This window comes from Coffea eugenioides, chromosome 11 (assembly GCF_003713205.1).
Source record: "Coffea eugenioides isolate CCC68of chromosome 11, Ceug_1.0, whole genome shotgun sequence".
NCBI lineage: Eukaryota > Viridiplantae > Streptophyta > Magnoliopsida > Gentianales > Rubiaceae > Coffea > Coffea eugenioides.
The window spans coordinates 38,089,375-38,107,657 of record NC_040045.1 but is presented as its reverse complement, the minus strand read 5'-3'; positions in this window follow the sequence as shown (position 1 = coordinate 38,107,657).

Here is an 18,283-nt window from a genome sequence, read left to right as displayed (position 1 = left end):
ACGCATCTCCATTTGTGGCTCTTTCAGCTAAAGTAGAAATGATCTTTGAGGTATGAGATTTTCTGTTGTCTCTTCTTCTTCTATTATTGGAGCTACCATTATCCCTCATATTCTGATTTGATGGAATTGAGTTATTATCAACTTGGCTCTGCATTTGTGGCTCAAACTCATGTCTATGCATGTACTCATCTCTGTAGTAGTTATTGTATTATTCGAAATCCCTTCTATCACTATAGGCTGAATCATGAACAGGTTGGTCACCTCCCTCAATAGCTTGGTCATCTCTATTGCCTTCATTACTAGCACTACTATCAGTACAAGTACTAGCACAAGTACCTATCTTACTTTTCTTGTTGGCTTGGTCACATCTCCTAGAAGATTATTGGTGTGAATTTTCATCTTAACCAGCATGGTCATGCTTCCACTCTAAAGCAGCAACTGATTTACCAGCTTTAACTCCTTTTTGCGGCTACGAGGTGCTGCTGTCTGTTGTGTAGGACTTTACCATCAACCAAGATCTCCTCTATTACAACTGAACTCTTTATCTTTGAGGACTCTTCTCGTTGCTTTTTCTTCTGCAACTCATATATTTCCTCAACTGTGATATGATGACAATTGACTTCCATTAACTTGTACTCATAAACCCAACCATAGAATTGTCTAATGTCTTTATCGATTTGATGTTCCATCAGTCCATGATTCAAATCCCCTTTAGGGTCAATGTAAAAATATAACATGGTATCACTATGTCCACGGTCTTCAACCATTTCAATTATTTCATGAATCGACATAAAATTAGCATGGCAAAGATCAAAGCGATCAATCTCTCCACCCACATAACTCTTGTATTTGTCAATGAAAAATGCAGATTTATCAGGAACTGCAACAACAAAAAAAGGCAAGCAACATGATTCTTGTTAATCACCAATTTTTATTGTCATACATGTTGTTCTTCCAATATACTTAACCCCCAATTGTTAATTAATCCGAATCAGATAGCTCCTACAAAAATTTGTAATTTTTTGAGTAATTTATTAGACACAGGGTTCTTGTAGGACCTTTCGCAACCCACTACTACGATAAAAGGAGAATTCACTTGTTCTTGTGTCCTTTTCCAAACAACCAGATCATATCAGCAAACCCTAAACCTAATAAACACTCTAGTTAAATATTTCATTATATTCATAATACATATAACATGATTAATCAAATATTAACCAAATTTACAAGAGTGGGATTGTAAGATTTCTTATAGTATAGTGTGTACAGATCAATGAACTCATCCCTTTGCCTTTTCACCCACTTCGTTGTCATCGATCACTTGTGCTTCATTGCTAATTTTCGTCTTCAGCCTGTGCTTTGATTCTCTTCACTGATTATTTTGATTTTGCTGGATTAATGTGGCAACTTTTCTCATCGATCGTTTGCTTTGTCGAAAATTTTGCCAACATTCTAAACTCTACTCGCCCCACTCTTGTCATTTTCATGCCACAAAAAGCTGTGTAGATGAAATTACCCCTCGAAAAGTTACTTTCTATCTCTCCTAATGACATAAATAGTCGGAGTGATCTAAATGGTACAGATTTACTAGTTCGGCGACATTTTTGAGTAATAAAAAAGTTTAGTGACCAAAAGTAATATATTGCAATAGTTGAGTGACATTTTGCACAATTTTTTCTTAAAAAAATAAATATTTCAGCACACTTTATTTGGTTGCTTGGATGGTGTTTTGATTTTGAGTTTTGATGTCAGTCTCACTAGGCGACTTTATAATAGGGTTATTATTATTTTACCCTCTTAAACTATATAACTATTATCAATTTACCCCTTAACGTTCACTTCACCCCTATAGGTGATTTAACTCTGCATGTTAACAAGTTTTGGACAAAACCCTTCTATTTATAATATTACTACATTGTTATTATCACTTTCTCTCTTTAAATTATAGTGATATAGTTACTTTACTTTCTAATATTATTTTTTAGACATTTTACCCTATTTTTAACCTAACCAGCATGTCCAAAATTTTTTAATGTATTTACCCTTTTTATATATAATTAAAAATAAAAAGTTGAAATGGTTACTCTTCCTTTTTTTACTCTTAGAATTCCAAAACATAAAAGTAGAAGACTTTTTTCAAATTTCTTTTTTTACACTTATTGATACTACTAAAAGAAAAAGATATATTAGAGACGGAGATAGAAAATTAGATTTTACAAAGAAAAAAAATAAGCGAGAGTCTAATATTATCATACTACTTTAATGTTGTCGGAATTAGAATTGGAATTGGGTAGTACACAGAAAAGTAAAGTAATTTTAAAATAACAAAAATGTTGAACTCTTTCTGATTTGTAATTTTTTTGAAAAAGAATTGAGCTCTCTCTCTTTCCCCATCCCTACCTTTCTATTTTTTTTTTCAATATTAATAAGATTGCTAAAAAGAAAGAAATTAATGCTTTGACTTTTTTTTTTCTTGATACTAAAAAAGAGAAGAGCTACTCGAAATTTTTTATTATTTTTATTATACAAAGAGGAGGGTACTTTCTTTCAAAAATTTTTAACTTGCTAGGTTGATTTAATAATGGGATAAATTGCCTAAAAATAACTCTAGGGATAAGTTGATAATAAGTTAATAGTTTATGGTGGTAAAGTGATAATAATTTTATGGGCTAAACATATCTTTTTTTTTTGAATTAACAAATTTGGTTAAGTTTGACAGTTAGTTTTAGGGGTAAAGTGACTAAACAATAATGTTAAAGGGGAAATTAATAATGGCAATAATATTTTGGGACTAGCCGGCTCGACTGGTCAAATCATGAATTGATTATGGTTTTAGTCCGTTTCTATATTTAATTTAGAAAGTCAAATCAATCGATCAAATCCTCGCAAGAGTTGGTCTTTGAACTGGTTTTTTCATTAATTTTTTTTTATATATGAATTTTATCCAAGTAATTAAATATTAAAATAATAAAAAAATTTCAAAATCATTAAATTGGACTAGTGCTAGTATGCCACAATTTGGGAGGCCTTACACCTCATTTTGGCAATGCATACAGCAAAAAATTGTATATATTAATACAATAGATGTACATAGAATACCAACAAGCTTAGATACTAAAAACAATAACATATAGAAACACAACTTTTACTGTAGATATTAATAACTATCTATATTTGTTGTTTAAATTTTCATGATGTGTATTTGTTACAGTTGTATGGTGTATCCCAAAGAGTCCAAACTAGATAGATAGGGCCTCTACAATCGCAACATCAATTGTGAGGTGCAACTAATGATAGGTTTGATCTACAATTAAATGGACAAAATTGATAGGAATATCAATTGCAAGATACAATTAATAGTAAGTTTGATCTAAAATTAAATGGACGGGATTGGACTTGAGACAAACTTTTATAATGTCTAGAATGTATAGTGCCTCGAATCTTTGGGATAGTAGAAATGCGGTATTGGACTCTTTGCACTTGGCAAAGCAAATGCAAAAGTTTAGTTGATGGGGTTAATTTATACTTTTTTGGGTCTCTTGTTTATAAAATGATGCAAAATAGTCCACCACATATTACAAATGAATAAATTTTGTCTAACAACTTATTTCTATCCAAAATTCTAGTGAAAAATTGCACGTCCAAGTCAAGTGCTCATATTTTCGAGAGGCAAATAAGAAGAAAATTAATATTTTCCTCCAAAAAAAAACCTTTTGCCATCCATTCCCTCTTCTCCTAGAAGTGGTGGTTAAAGGTTGTTTTTAGAAGAATGTTATTTTTGTTCATATTTTGCCTCTCGAAATTTGAGTATGTGATTTGGATGTACATTTTCAGGTCAAAAATTTAATCTAAAATATGTTGCGATACCAAATCAGTTTATTTTTTAGATGTGAAGGATTGTTTTGTTCTATTTTATATGTGAGAATCGACATAGGATTTGTTTTATGGGGGACTATTATGTTGGATTGTGGTTGATTCTAATATCAAATTAATGGATTAAATCTGCTAATAAAGGAGACAAACGAAAAATTTTATTACGCTTAAAATGTATACAATAACAATACTCATAACATAAACTTATACTAGACACTACTAAATTGAGCCTCATTGTTGGGAATATTTGTTCTAATTTTATTAGAACCTCACTCTTGAGAAATCTGCTCAAACACTCACTTAACAACTGAGTTCGTTTATTTTACCTTTTTTCTCTTGAGCTCTGATGCATTCAATTGAAAAAGTGAACCCCCTATTTATACTAGTAAAACCGCGACATGTAGCTGCAATTTTTCCCTTCTCATTAATGCATAGCTCCCTAAAAATTTATTGAAGATTATGATGGCTTCTCAATTTGAGCGTGATATAGCAGCAAAAGTCTCTCACATTCATGCTGTGAAAATGGACTTTTACAATTGTCCATTCTTCCATGTCAGACAACTACTACATTGTTGTAGTTTGCTTGTGGTAAATGTCTATAGTTCAATGGCGGGCTTTAGCATTAAAGTCAGTGATGACTTTCAAGGTGGGCTTAGTCGCAATTTCTTGATGTAGTAAGTGAAATTGACAGTGTCATTATCCAGTACAGAAGCAAAGCATAGAGCAGCAGCTTCAGCAGCACAGGAAAGCACATAGTTAGTGCAACTTATGAAGGACTTGCACTAATCAATTGATTACTTGATTCAATTATACTATAACAACTAGTTAGCTATTCGCATGGCTCAAAATCTAGCATTTCATGTGAGAACAAAGCATGTTGAAACTCACTATTATTTTGTTCGAGAGAAGTGTTGCAAGGAGAAATTGACTTGAAGTATGTCAACACAGATGAACAAATTACTGATATATTCACAAAGAGTTTGAATCCTTCCAAGTTCATGAAATTTCGAAAGTGGGTTTTATCCCTCAACATTGATTTTTCTCGTAGTAATATCGAACATCTCTCAAAATTTCATGAACTTGGAAGGATTCAAACTCTTTGTGAATATATCAGCAACTTGTTCATCTGTGTTGACATACTTCAAGTCAATTTCTCTTTGCAACACCTTCTCTCGAACAAAATAATAGTGAGTTTCAACATGCTTTGCTCTCAACTGAACTACTAGATTTTCAGCCATGCGAATAGCTGACTAGTTGTTATAGTATAATTGAATCAAATAATCAATTGGTTAGTGCAAGTCCTTCATAAGTTGCACTAATTATGTGCTTTCCTGTACTACTGAAGCTGCTGCTCTATGCTCTGCTTCTGTACTGGATAATGACACTGTCGATTGTCACTTACTACACCAAGAAATTGTGACTAATCCAAGGTTAAACATATAACCTGCAGTTGACCTCCTTGTATCATAAACATCGGCATAGTCTGCATAACAATATCAGGTCATTGTGCAAGTTTTTCCTTTTTTGTACAATAGACCATAGTCAATGGTTCCTTTAATGTATCTCAAAATTCGACGCATAGCTTCCAAGTGTGTTTCCTTTGGATTTTGCATGAATCTACTCACGATCCTAACTGCATATGTTATGTTAGATCTAACCAAAGTGAGATAAATTAAACTACCTACTAACTATCTATACATGGTAGTATCATCAAGGTCTTTACCCTCAGTAGAGCAATATCTAGCATTGATCTCCAACACGTAGTTGAGACGGGCTTACACTCAAGCATCCCAAATTTCTTCAATAAATCTTTGGCATAATTTTTTTTTAGCACAAGAACAAACATTCACTGGTCCTATCAACTTCAAGACCAAGAAAATGTTTGGAAGTGCACAGACAAGTTTACTTTAGTTCATTGAATTTCCTCATCATCATCACTTGTAATGATTAGATTATCAACATACACAAGGATAGTAGCTAACCTTCCATTGATAGATTTCACGAACAACATGAAATCTATAGGTGCCACAAAATATCCACTTTGAAGCAAGAATTCAACTATCTTGCCATACCATACCATAGGTACTTGATTTAATCTATGTAAAGTTTTCTTCAATTTGCATACATAACTTGGTCGGACCTTGTCTTCAAACCCTTGTTGTTTATCCATATAGATCTCTTGATCTAGCTTTCCATGAAAGAAAACATTTTTGACATCCATCTTCCAAAGCTTCTATGACCTGTTGGCTGCAACTACAGATAGAACTCGAACCATGGTCAGCTTTGCCACTGGACTAAATGTTTTATCATAATTCAGCCCATATTTTGAGAAAATTCACGAGCAATGAGATGTGCCTTGTATCTCTCAACTGAGCAACTAAGTGAATCTTAACCTTATAAACCCATTTGCAAGAGATAGGTTTAACAGCTCTTGGTTTTGAAACAAGATCCAAGTCTCATTTTGGTTGAATGCTTGAATCTTTTTCTCCATGGCTTTCTTCTACTCAGTGCTTTGAACTGCCTTCTAGTAAGTAGATAGTTCAACTACTTCATCATCTTCTGTCAAAACTGTATTAGCATACCTGAGATTTACCTTTCTCTGTCTAGTTGATCTCTGGAGTTGTATAGGAGAATTATCATCACAATCAATCTTCTCGAACTAGCTTAGGCTTTCATCTTCTGAGGTTGGATCATGTACTCTTGTTTGCTAAAGACTTTTGCTTTTCTCAAGTGAATGAATATTGATTATGTCTTCAGCTCTCTCTTAATCTATTTCTAGTTTGTTGGTTTTAAGTTGATCATCAGATCTCTTCTGTAGCTTCTCTTTTAATTCATGTAAGCCTAGCAACAATGTTCCTTGGGGCGACCACCAAGATGATGCCTCAATGAATACTACGTTTCATGAGACATAGCATTTTTCAGTCGTGGGGTCATAACACTTCCAATCTTTCCGTTGATTATCATAGCCCACGAATATGTAATGAATGAACTTCCTATCAAACTTTGTTTGAAGATGATCTGGCACAAAAACATAACAAACATAACTAATACACCCAAATACTCTATAGTGAGTAACATTAGGTTTAGCATTTCATAGTTTCTCAATTGGAGAAATAAAGCCTAATTTAGGCTGAAATAGTTTGTTGGTCACATGGACTACCGTCTTTATGCACTTGGCTAAAAAATAGAGAGATACATTTTTGGAATTGGCTAAAAAACAGAGAGATACATTTTTGGAATTGGCTAAAAAACATAGAGATACATTTTTGGAATATAGCATGCTCTTGCAGTTCTCTGCAAGATGTCTGTTCTTCCGCTCAACTACTCCATTTTGCTAGGACAAGTTAGCTGCTGTCTTATCTTGGACTCCTGCAAGAATCTGGTGAACTCATCAAATGTGCATTTAGATCCATTGTTTATGTGTAGGAATCTTATTTTCCAACCTACTTCTTTCTCGATTTTATCCTTGAACTCTTTAAACTTGTTTAAAACTTTTGAATTTTCCTTCATAAAGTCAACCTAAACACATCTAGAAAAATCATCAATAAAGGTAATCATATATCTCATACCACTGATGGATGGTTCCTTTACTCGTCCAAACACATTTGAATAAATTAGGTCTAAAGGCATATTGGATTTGAACTTTGACTCTTCATATGGAAATTGATGAGCATTTCCCTACTGGCAACCTACAGAAACAATGTCTTCTTGGACATCTAACTAAAGAGGTCCACTAAGCATCAACTTCATCATCATGATCTTCAATTTGTGATAATTGATATGCCCCAGTCTAGCATGCCACATATCAATTGTCTTGTTCTTTCTCCTCTTATCAACATAGGTTTCTCGAGCTGACATCACATGCACTGACTCCAGTCATCTTTCATGCATCATTGGTGTACCTGTAATTTTTAGATGTCGATACACCTTGACATCATCAGATCCGAACAACACGTAGTTGCCAGACACTGTTAGTTGAGAAACCAATAGTAAATTTTTCTCCATTCTAGGTACGTAGTAGATGTGCTGCAACTCTACCTACTGAGAGTTGTATCGAGGTAGTATCACCGTATTACTAATATAAGTAATTGGTAACTGGAATTATCAGCTGTCACCACCAAACGGTTGCCTTTGTACTCTGTCAAATCTTTTAGTTTTTCTTTGTCTCCAGTCATATGGTTAGAACAACCAGAGTCAATAATCCAATCGTCAATATGATTGATAGGTTTTGTACTCACCACTGTAAGACCGAGCTCTTCTTGTAGTTCAGTAGTGCAGCAAAATGTAAACTTTTCTACTGCGAAGGATACTTGGACATCTCAATCTTCATCATCCTCATTCACCTTTTTGGAAGATGTAGCGGCATTATCTTCTACTGGTGGGGATCCACAAAATTTAGCATGATGCCATTTCTTATCGTAGTTGTAGCATTCATCATTTTGTCATTTCTAGTTGGCTTGAGACCATTGATGCCTTCTATTTTGGCCATCCCCCTTGATTGTTGCTCTTCCACTTCTTTTGCTGCCATAGGCCTTACTTGCTATTTAAGTTATTCTAGTTGTTTGCTAGTCTCCTATCTGTAGCCGAGATTCTCCCTTTCTCATAAAGAGAACTTTTTCTTCTTCTTTAACAGATACTTTAGACATAGGACTGTCTAAAACTTCCTTATTGGCAAGTAAACTTTCCAACTCATTTAAGATTGACTCCTTGGCCCAACCATGAGTGGCAATAATAACACCCTTGTATAATGGTTTTAGACCATGGACAATAATTCTCTACATTTTGGTCTCTATGATTGCATTTTGGGAATCCAATCTGGATATTTCATCACAAGTTGATTTTACCTCGAAGAAATATTGACCTACTATCGTATTTTGCTGAGAAATAAACAGTAATTCATTTTTGAACTTTTGGAGTTTTGCATCATTGGTCTTTGTAAAGAGTGTTGTGAATGTGTCCCATGCCTCCTTTGATGTCTTAACACCTTTGATCTAGTGTAGTAAATCATCTTCCACAACTATTGTCAAAGCATATGAAGTTTGATCAACTTTAACTTTTCATTTTTTAAGTGGCTCTGCCTCTATTGGCGGTGTTGTGTCATCTCTACCAACAACGACCCACAAATCTTGTCCAAGCAAGTAGAATTTCATACGAGTACTCCAGGATCTATAGTTGTTAGAATTAATACTTAATTTATCAATATTTCCAATTGAGATAGCAACCTTTGCAATAGTTAATTTTATGACTTGTGTGATATCAAAAAATTTTCATAGTTTTTCATTATGCTTCTAGAGAATCTTGTCTTGTATCGACCCAATGGGGTGTACCTGCAAAATAAAGATTTTATCAAGAGCAAGTCCAGAATAGACCCACTTTGATACCAGATTGTTGGATTGTGGTGAATTCTAATGTCAATTTAATGGATTAAATCCACTAATAAAGGAGACAAATGAATAATTTTATCACACTCGAAGTATATACAGTAACAACACTCACAAAATAAACTTATACTAGACACTACTAAATTGAGTCTCTTTCTTAAGAATATCTGTTCTAATTTTATCAGTTCCGAAGGGAAAATCCCCTCCCTGAATTTTGGTGGGACCAAAACAAAAAAAGGGAAGTATTAGACTCCAGGAGGTCGGCTTTGCTTAGGGAATTAATTCTTCGTCTGGTTTAGGTTTCTTTTCGTTCTTTGTAGCTTTTGAATGGGTGGTCTGTAGCTCTGTAAAAGAGTCAGGGGACACAAGCCCCAATTGTTGACTTTGCAAATAGCTTTTCCAATTGTATTGACAAAATTGAGTAAGAAGCAATTGAAAAACGCTTTTCCTCGTAGCATTGTGAGCAATTAGGAGGCAGCCGCCATTGTGGACTCGTTGGCTTTGCTTTTCATTTGGGTTTTGACCGAAACTGGAAGACAACACCAGACCGTCGTATTTGTATGCTTTGGAGAACAATTGGGAGCAATAAAAATTCATTGCGTTTCTCTCTTGGCGTTGACCGAAGTAGAGAAATTGATCTGAAAACTTTTCCAAACTCCACACGCGCAGCTTGTTCTCTAATTATGGGGAACTAAATCCCTAATTCTAGTCAATGGGGCAACTGATGAATTGGTTCGGCAACTACTGTGAGATCTAAATCGCTTTTAATTATTTTTTTCAATTATTGGTATTTATATGTTTCCTGCTTTTAATTGCTATAGCTCTTGTGTATGATTGATTAGTGCACAATAATTAATTGTTTATATAGGCTATTATGCTAATTAGGGGTAAATGAATCCGTAATTGTTCGAATATCCCTATCTGAGTAGCAACTGGCGTAATTGGGTTTATGTCAGGGAAACGTATAATCTAATTTAAACGAACCCTCGTAGCATGTTTGTTAGTTAAGATTGGACCTTTCTAATTATTAATGCAATCTAGAAATTAAATCCTATGATCGTATCTAGGGTTGTTTTTGGGTTAGAGAAATAGTTAACGGTCGTACCTTAACTATCGAGAAATTAAGGAAGGGTTGGTTGTTTATCGCGTGCATGGCAACTATAACCACTCTATAAATAATTGTTTGAATTATTTTTACATCAATGATCAGTACCTGAACCATTTCTGAAGTGTACCCTTGGCTAGAACTCTCCTAATTATTTCTTTTAGTTAATTACTTTCTGCAGTTAAATTATTTAGTTAGCTTTTAATTCTAAAACCCTCCATCAATCTTGACTTGAAAAGAAATAAATTTCTCCCCAATCCCTGAGGAGACGACCCTGCTTGCCACTGTTTACTAGTTAGTGAATTCAGTTAAATAATTAATTCAGGTATATCGGATTAAGCAAACTCTTCGGGAACAGGATGAATCAAGTAACCCATTGCACACCTAGAGTCTCTGCTCCAGTACTAGAATTGATTGTTGACTGTTTCAGGTGATAGTTAGGTTTTATTTATTAATTATTGCATAGGTTCGGCACCTGTCAATTCAACTGAAGAAATAAATCCCTACTTATACTAGTAAAGCCCCAACATGCAACTCCAATTTTCCGCTTCTCATTAATGCATAGCTCCCCAAAAATCTGTTGAAGATCACAACTAGGACAGCTCCTCAATTTAGGCATGACACAACAATAAAAGTTTCTCACGTTTGCAATGTAGAAATGGACTTTTACAATTGTCCATTCTTCCATGTCAGACAACTACTATACTGTTGTAGTTTGCTTGTGGTAAATATATATGCTCAACGGTGGGTCTTAGCATTAAAGTAAGTGATGACTTTCAACATAGTATATAACTTTTAAGAACTCAAAAAATTTGTTGTAAAATCTAATGGATTTAACAAGTTTTTAAAAAATTGTTTTTGTCTTTCAAAACTATAGTAAATTCCAAAAATAACTTCAAAAACAATTCCAATAATAACACTTAAAAAAATCTTACATTTTTTTTCCACACACTACCCATCACCACTACCACCGATCACTCTCCACTACCACTATCACTACCCTCCCCACTTTTCTCTCCTCCTTCTGCTCTTCCTCTCTCCTTCTCCTTCTTCCCTTCTTCTCTCTCTCCTTTCCCTACCCTGCCACCCTTTTTCCCCCCTTCCACCACCCCCTAAATCTCCCCTCTATTTCTATTGGTCACGACCAGAAAGGCCACAAGCAGATCCAATCTGATCACGATTGCGACCAACGCTAGTCACAACTAGATTTGAGATGGAAGGGGGGTTTGGGGGTCGGGGATTGAGGGAGGGAGAGAGAGAGAGAGAGAGAGAGAGAGAGAGAGAGAGAGAGAGAGAGAGAGGGAAGGGATGATAGTGGTGGGTGGTGTAAACTTGTTAAAAATACCCAAAAAAGTTTATAAATTGTAAAGATATTCCAAAATTCATTCAAAAAACCTCCCTTGAAATACTTCAAAAACAGTCCCAAAAACATTTACAGTAAAGTTTTTCATATATATAGTTACAGTAAAGTTTTTTAAAACTACCCCAAAATTTAGATAACCCAAATGGAGTCTAAAAATATGCAGTAGTTCATCCCTTTGATTTAGAAGTGGGAACTACTGTTTCTAACATATTGGCCTAGTTGAGTCCTCCCTTAGATAGTTTAGAGTAAGAGTAGTACAGGAGTTGATGATTGATAAAAAAAAAAATTGATGTTTCATTTTATATTCATGTATGCACTAAATAAATACATACCCGGCTGTTGATGTTCTCTTATTTTGTCACCAGAGACAAACAGACTGCATCTTTGTTTTCAGTTTTCTAACAATGAATGAAAGATTGTAATCTTTTTCCACAATTTTAAACTTCTGTGTGTTTAGTTGAATTTGTACTGGTTTCATGCTGAATTTATTCAAAGAATCAATAGACTTTAGTTCATCATGCAATGTTTCCTGCTCAAGAACAAAAAAGAGAGAAGAGGATACGTATTAATGTGCTATCTATCAAAGTTCTTTTACCTCAGAATTGCTATGTTCTTTAATGGGTTTTTGAAAAGTTATGATTTTGGGGTAGTTTTGCTAGTTTAGTTTTAGCTGCTTGAAAATACAGAGATACCACTTGGGATTATCTACCTACATAAAATATGGTACTATACTGCAGAGGTCCCATCCTGGGCCTGCACACGTGGCAGCCCAGGGTCGACCCGAGTTGGGCTTGCACCCCGGGCCCACGGGGAACCAGCCCAGGGTGCGCGGCGGCTAGGGCTCCGGGAGGCTCCCGAGAGCTACCCCGCAGAGGGCGGGAAGAATCCCCCTCGGCGCGGGGTGGGGAGCTATCCACGGCAAGTCCCGGAACGTACGGAGGTCGGACTCTTCAACAGGTATAAATGGTAACCCATACCTACTGTGCAAGGTACGCTCACTATTGGCCGACTACTCTCTCGATACACTGCTCTAGAACACTCCGTCCACCGGAAAGCTAACTTGACCGTCGGAGTGCCCTCGGGGACCACCTCAGGACCCCTTGTAGTCCACTCTTTTCTGTTTTGCAGGCTTGGAACCAGCTCTTCCATCGGCACCCCGAGCTCATCAGGTCAGCTCGGTCAGGGGAAGTTCCGTGCTTCTTCAGTTGGCGCCGTCTGTGGGAACCGAAAGGTAATTGTTAGTGTTGATGGCAAGAACACGATCCAAGCGAACCGTTGAAAGCACCGGTCCTGGAGCCGGAGAGGGATCCCGCCGAGCGGAGACCGAAGCGGTCGGGGGCGCTGGGGGCTCAGCCCTCTCAGGGGAGCGAAGACAGCAGATCCTCCAGTTCGTGACGGAGAACCTCCCGATGCTGGAGGACCTAGTCCGGCAAGCGAAGGAGAAAGAGGGGGCTGGGGGCGCGCAGACTTCCAAGGCTAAGGGGAAGGAGAAGGAGTTGCCCCCTGACCCTTCGGAGGATGAGTCACTGGATCAGCCTCCCAGGAGGAAACGGCCGCGGGCGAGGTGGACTCCACCTCGCCCGCGGCCCTCGGTGGTCGGGGACAGTGAAAGGCACTCCGGTGACAGGTCCGCGGGGAGCCGGTTGAGGGACCCATCCCCGAGGAAGCCTGTGCGGAATGGGCTTGACCGATCCCCCACCCGGTCTGTCAAGAGCCGGCCGAGGGACCCTCCCCAATGGCAGCCCGTCCGGGACGAGTTCGAGCAGATCCTGCGGCCACAACCGTACGAGGACAACTATGCAGCCTCGCCCTTCACTCGAGAGGTCGAGGACTACCCCTTACCTCGGAGGTTTAAAATCCCGAACATCGAGCTGTACGATGGCTCGACTGACCCGGAAGACCACCTCTCGGTCTTCCTGACGCACATGCGTCTACAAACCGCCGCGGATGCCCTCCGATGCAAGACCTTCCCCATGTTTCTTAAGGGTAAGACACGGCTCTGGTTCCAGGCCCTGGCACCGGGGTCCATCAGGAGTTTCACAGAGCTGGCCAGACAGTTCGCCGCCCAGTTCGTCTCCTCGAAGACTTATTCGAAAAACGCGGCCCACCTGATGGCCGTCAAGCAGAAGCCGGACGAGTCCCTAAAGAATTTCATGACGCGCTTCAACACGGAAAGCCTGCAGATTAGGGATAAGGATGAAAAGGTAGTCATGGCTGCCTTCATGAACGGGCTAAGGGTAGAGGAGCTCTACTACAAGCTTGTCGAACAGCCCCCCAAGAATCTGGGAGAGCTCTTGACCAGGGCTCACGCCGCCGCCAACGCAGAAGAGGCTTGCCGCCTGAAGCGAGAGTCAGATCGGGAGCTCGGAGATCGGAGAGGACGGGGAAACCCTTCTGAGAGTAGAGATGTCCCGGCCAAGAAGAATGTGTTTGACCGGCTCTCGAAGGAAAAAGTCCCTGCTCCGCCACCGATTCCGGAAAAAGGCTATACACCCCTAACTCGACCCAGGGCCCAGATCCTGGCTGTCATGGAGACAGAGGGCCTGGGAGACCGGCCGTCCAAAATGGGCACACCTAGGAATAAGAGGAACCAGGATCGGTACTGTGCCTTCCACAGGAACGTCGGGCATGACACCGAGGGGTGTTGGGCCCTAAAGAAAGAAATCGAGGACCTTGTCCAGCGCGGCTACTTGGGGCGGTTTGTGCGGTAAGGTCGCCCAGGCCAGGAGCCGGGACGCACCTACCGTGGCGGGAGAAGCGAGGGGCAGCACCGTGACCGACCAGATCGGCGTGGCACACCCCGGGGTTAATCACCCGACCAGGGCGCCCAGAACTTGGCCGGGGTGATAAACACCATTGCCGGCGGCCCCACAGGGGGGGACAGCCGTACAGCTCGGAAAAACAAGCGATCTCCTCTCGAAGGGGACGACTCCCTAAAACGCCTGGGCATGGACGAGGAGATCACCTTCGGGCCAAGGGATGCGGTTCCCCTAGCATCTGGGAACCATGAGGCCATCGTCATCGACGTTGTGACCAACAACTTTCGGGTGAAGAAAGTGTACGTCGACCAAGGGAGTGCGGTTGACATTATGTTCTATCGGGTGTTCAAGGAGCTCGGCCTGGAAGATGGACAGCTCACCCCTGTTCGGACACCTTTGGTCGGCTTTACGGGACCACCCATCAATCCGGAGGGAATGATCAATTTGATGGTCACAATAGGTCAGGCACCTAGATGCCAGACCATCCTTGTCAACTTTGTGGTGGTCAAGCAGCCGTCCCCGTACAACATATTTCTAGACCGGCCCACATTGAATGCCCTCCGAGCTATTCCGTCGACGCTCCACCTCAGCGTCAAATTCCCCACCCCTGGAGGAATTGCAGAGGTGCATGGAGATCCGGAGGTGGCCCGAACTTGTTACCTAGCCATGCTCCGGGGACACGAGAAGGTGGTCGCTCAGGCGACCAGCTTGGAACCATACATCCCGGGCGAGGAGGAACGGCAGCTAGACACTCCGGACGAGATCGAGGAGTTCCCGTTGAAGGAGGATAGGCCCGACCAGGTGGTCCGCATCGGGGCGTCGCTACCGCCCGAGGAGAAGGATGACCTGAAGTCCCTCCTAAGGGAGTACGCCCAGGTTTTCGCTTGGACGGTAGAGGACATGCCCGGGATCCCGACCGACCTGGCGGTCCACCACCTTGACATAGATCCTCGCTTCAAACCGGTGAAGCAGAAGAAGAGGAACTTCGCTCCCGAGAGGAATGAGGTGATCAGGAAGGAGGTCGGAAAGTTGCTGGAATCCAAAATCATCATGGAAGTCTACTACCCGACCTGGTTGGCCAACCCTGTTCTGGTAAAGAAAGAGGATCAGTCCTGGAGGATGTGCGTCGACTTTACGGATCTCAATAAAGCTTGCCCGAAGGACTGCTTCCCCTTGCCGATGATCGACAGGTTAGTAGATGCCACTGTTGGTTTTGATGTTTTGTGTTTCCTGGATGCCTTTAAGGGATACCACCAGATAGAGATGGCCGAGGAGGATCGAGGAAAAACATCCTTCATCACCGAGGAAGGGACCTACTGCTACCGGACGATGCCGTTCGGGTTGAAGAACGCTGGAGCTACCTACCAGCGTTTGGTCAATAAACTGTTCCAAAACCAGATCGGCAGGAACATGGAGGTTTACGTGGACGACATAATCGTCAAGAGCCGGGCTGGACCACAGCTCGTCCCCGACCTGAGGGAGATCTTGAGCATCCTCCGGGAGAGTCGGATGCGGTTGAACCCGAAGAAGTGCACCTTCGGAGTTAGGTCGGGCCGGTTCCTCGATTTCTTGGTTTCCCGAGAAGGGATCCGGGCCAACCCCGAAAAACTCCAGGCCATCATGGACATGGCCCCTCCGCGGAATGTGAAGGAGGTCCAGCGACTCACGGGAAGGATGGCCGCCCTGAATAGATTCCTCTCTCGGTCCGCGGTGAGGGGGCTCCCATTCTTCCGGATCCTCAAGGCACCCAAAGACTTTCAGTGGACCGAGGAGTGCGAGAAGGCCTTCGCCGACCTCAAGACGTACTTGGCCGAGCTTCCCACCCTGACCGCCCCGGAACAGGGAGACACCTTGTTCCTGTACTTGTCCGCCTGCAGCGAGGCCGTTAGCGCAGTCCTGGTACGGGAAGACAGGGGGGCTCAGAGGCCGATATATTTTGTCAGCCGAGCTCTGCAGGGGCCAGAGACCCGATACACGCCGGCTGAAAAACTGGTCCTGGCTTTGGTGCACGCCGCCCGGAAACTCCGGCCTTATTTCCAGGCCCACAGCATCGTCGTCATGACCGACCAGCCCCTACGACAGATACTCACAAAACCCGAGGTTTCAGGCAGGATAACTAAGTGGGCCGTCGAGCTAGCCGAGCACGATATCGGCTACCGGCCCCGCACGGCCATCAAAGCCCAGGCCCTAGCAGACTTTCTCGCTGAAGGAGCTAGTCTGTCCGCGACTGAGCTGAGCACTCCGCCCGAGGAGGTCGGGCCAGTAGAGCCTTGGGTGTTGTTCGTGGACGGAGCCTCGAGCAAGGAGGGGAGCGGGGCAGGTCTGCTGCTCACCTCGCCCACGGGGGAAGAGCTGACCTATGCTCTCCTGTTTGACTTCCCCGCGTCTAACAATGAGGCCGAGTATGAGGCCCTACTGACAGGGTTGCGGATAGCCCACCAGATGGGTATTACCGCGATCAAAGTCCGGAGCGACTCTCAGCTCGTCGCCCTCCGAGTCCGCGGGGAGTACGAGGCCAAGGAGGACGTCATGAAAAAATATTTGGCTAAGGTGCAGGAGGCGATACACCTTTTCAGCCTCTTCGAGATCGAGCGGGTGCCACGGTCGCAGAACAAGCGGGCGGACGCCCTGTCGAAACTGGCGTCTTCCTCGTTTGCCCACCTGAGCAAGGAAGTCCTGGTAGAGGTGGTAAAGCAGAAAAGTATCGACCAGGCCTGGGTTCTGGCTATAGACAGCTCGGTCACCTGGATGACCCCCCTCGTAAACCTCCTCAGCTCGGGCGCCCTTCCTGAGAACAAGACCGAAGCTCGCCAAATCCAGCTCAGAGCTGCTAAGTACGCCTACGCTGGGGGATCCCTCTACAGGAGGTCATACTTGTCCCCCTGGCTAAAGTGTGTGACTCCCGAGGAGGGTGATTATGTCCTCCGCGAAGTCCACGAAGGGATATGCGCGGCACACGTGGGGTCCCGGGTGCTGGCCAAGAAGTGTCTTCTCCTGGGCTACTATTGGCCCTCCGTCTTCCGAGATGCTGCAGAGCAGGTTCAAAAATGCCGAGCTTGCCAGGTGCATGCCCCGCTGCGCCACCAACCCGCCCGGGAGATGATCCCCATCCACAGTCCTTGGCCTTTCGCTCAGTGGGGGATAGACCTCCTGGGTCCCTTCCCCCGAGCTCCGGACAGGTACGAATACCTCGTGGTTGCCATAGACTATTTCACAAAGTGGATGGAAGCTGAACCCCTAGCCACTATCTCCAGGAGAGCAATACAGAAGTTCTTCTGGAAGAACATAGTCTGCCGCTTTGGAATCCCGCATGTGCTGATATCCGACAACGGGCGACAGTTCGCTGAAAATCCCTTCAGAAGTTGGTGCGCAGAGCTCGGGATTAACCAGCACTTCACCTCGGTCGGGCACCCTCAGGCCAACGGTCAGGTGGAGAATGTCAACCGAACCATCCTGCAGGGGCTGAAGACTAGATTGGAGCTAGCCCAGTCTAACTGGCTGGATGAACTTCCTAGTGTCCTTTGGGCTTACCGCACTACGCCCAGGACGGCAACCCACGAGACCCCGTTCTTTCTAACTTACGGAGTAGAAGCGGTGGTACCCGCGGAGATTGGTCTCCCCTCCCCCCGGACACAGAACTTCGTCGCGACAACCAACGAGGAAGAGCTGAGGTACAACTTGGACACGCTGGAAGCCAAGCGGGAGGAAGCGGCTGTGCGAATGGCTAAGTACAAAAGTCAGCTCGCCCGCTATCATAACGCCAAAGTGAGGACCATACAGTACCATCCAGGGGACCTTGTCC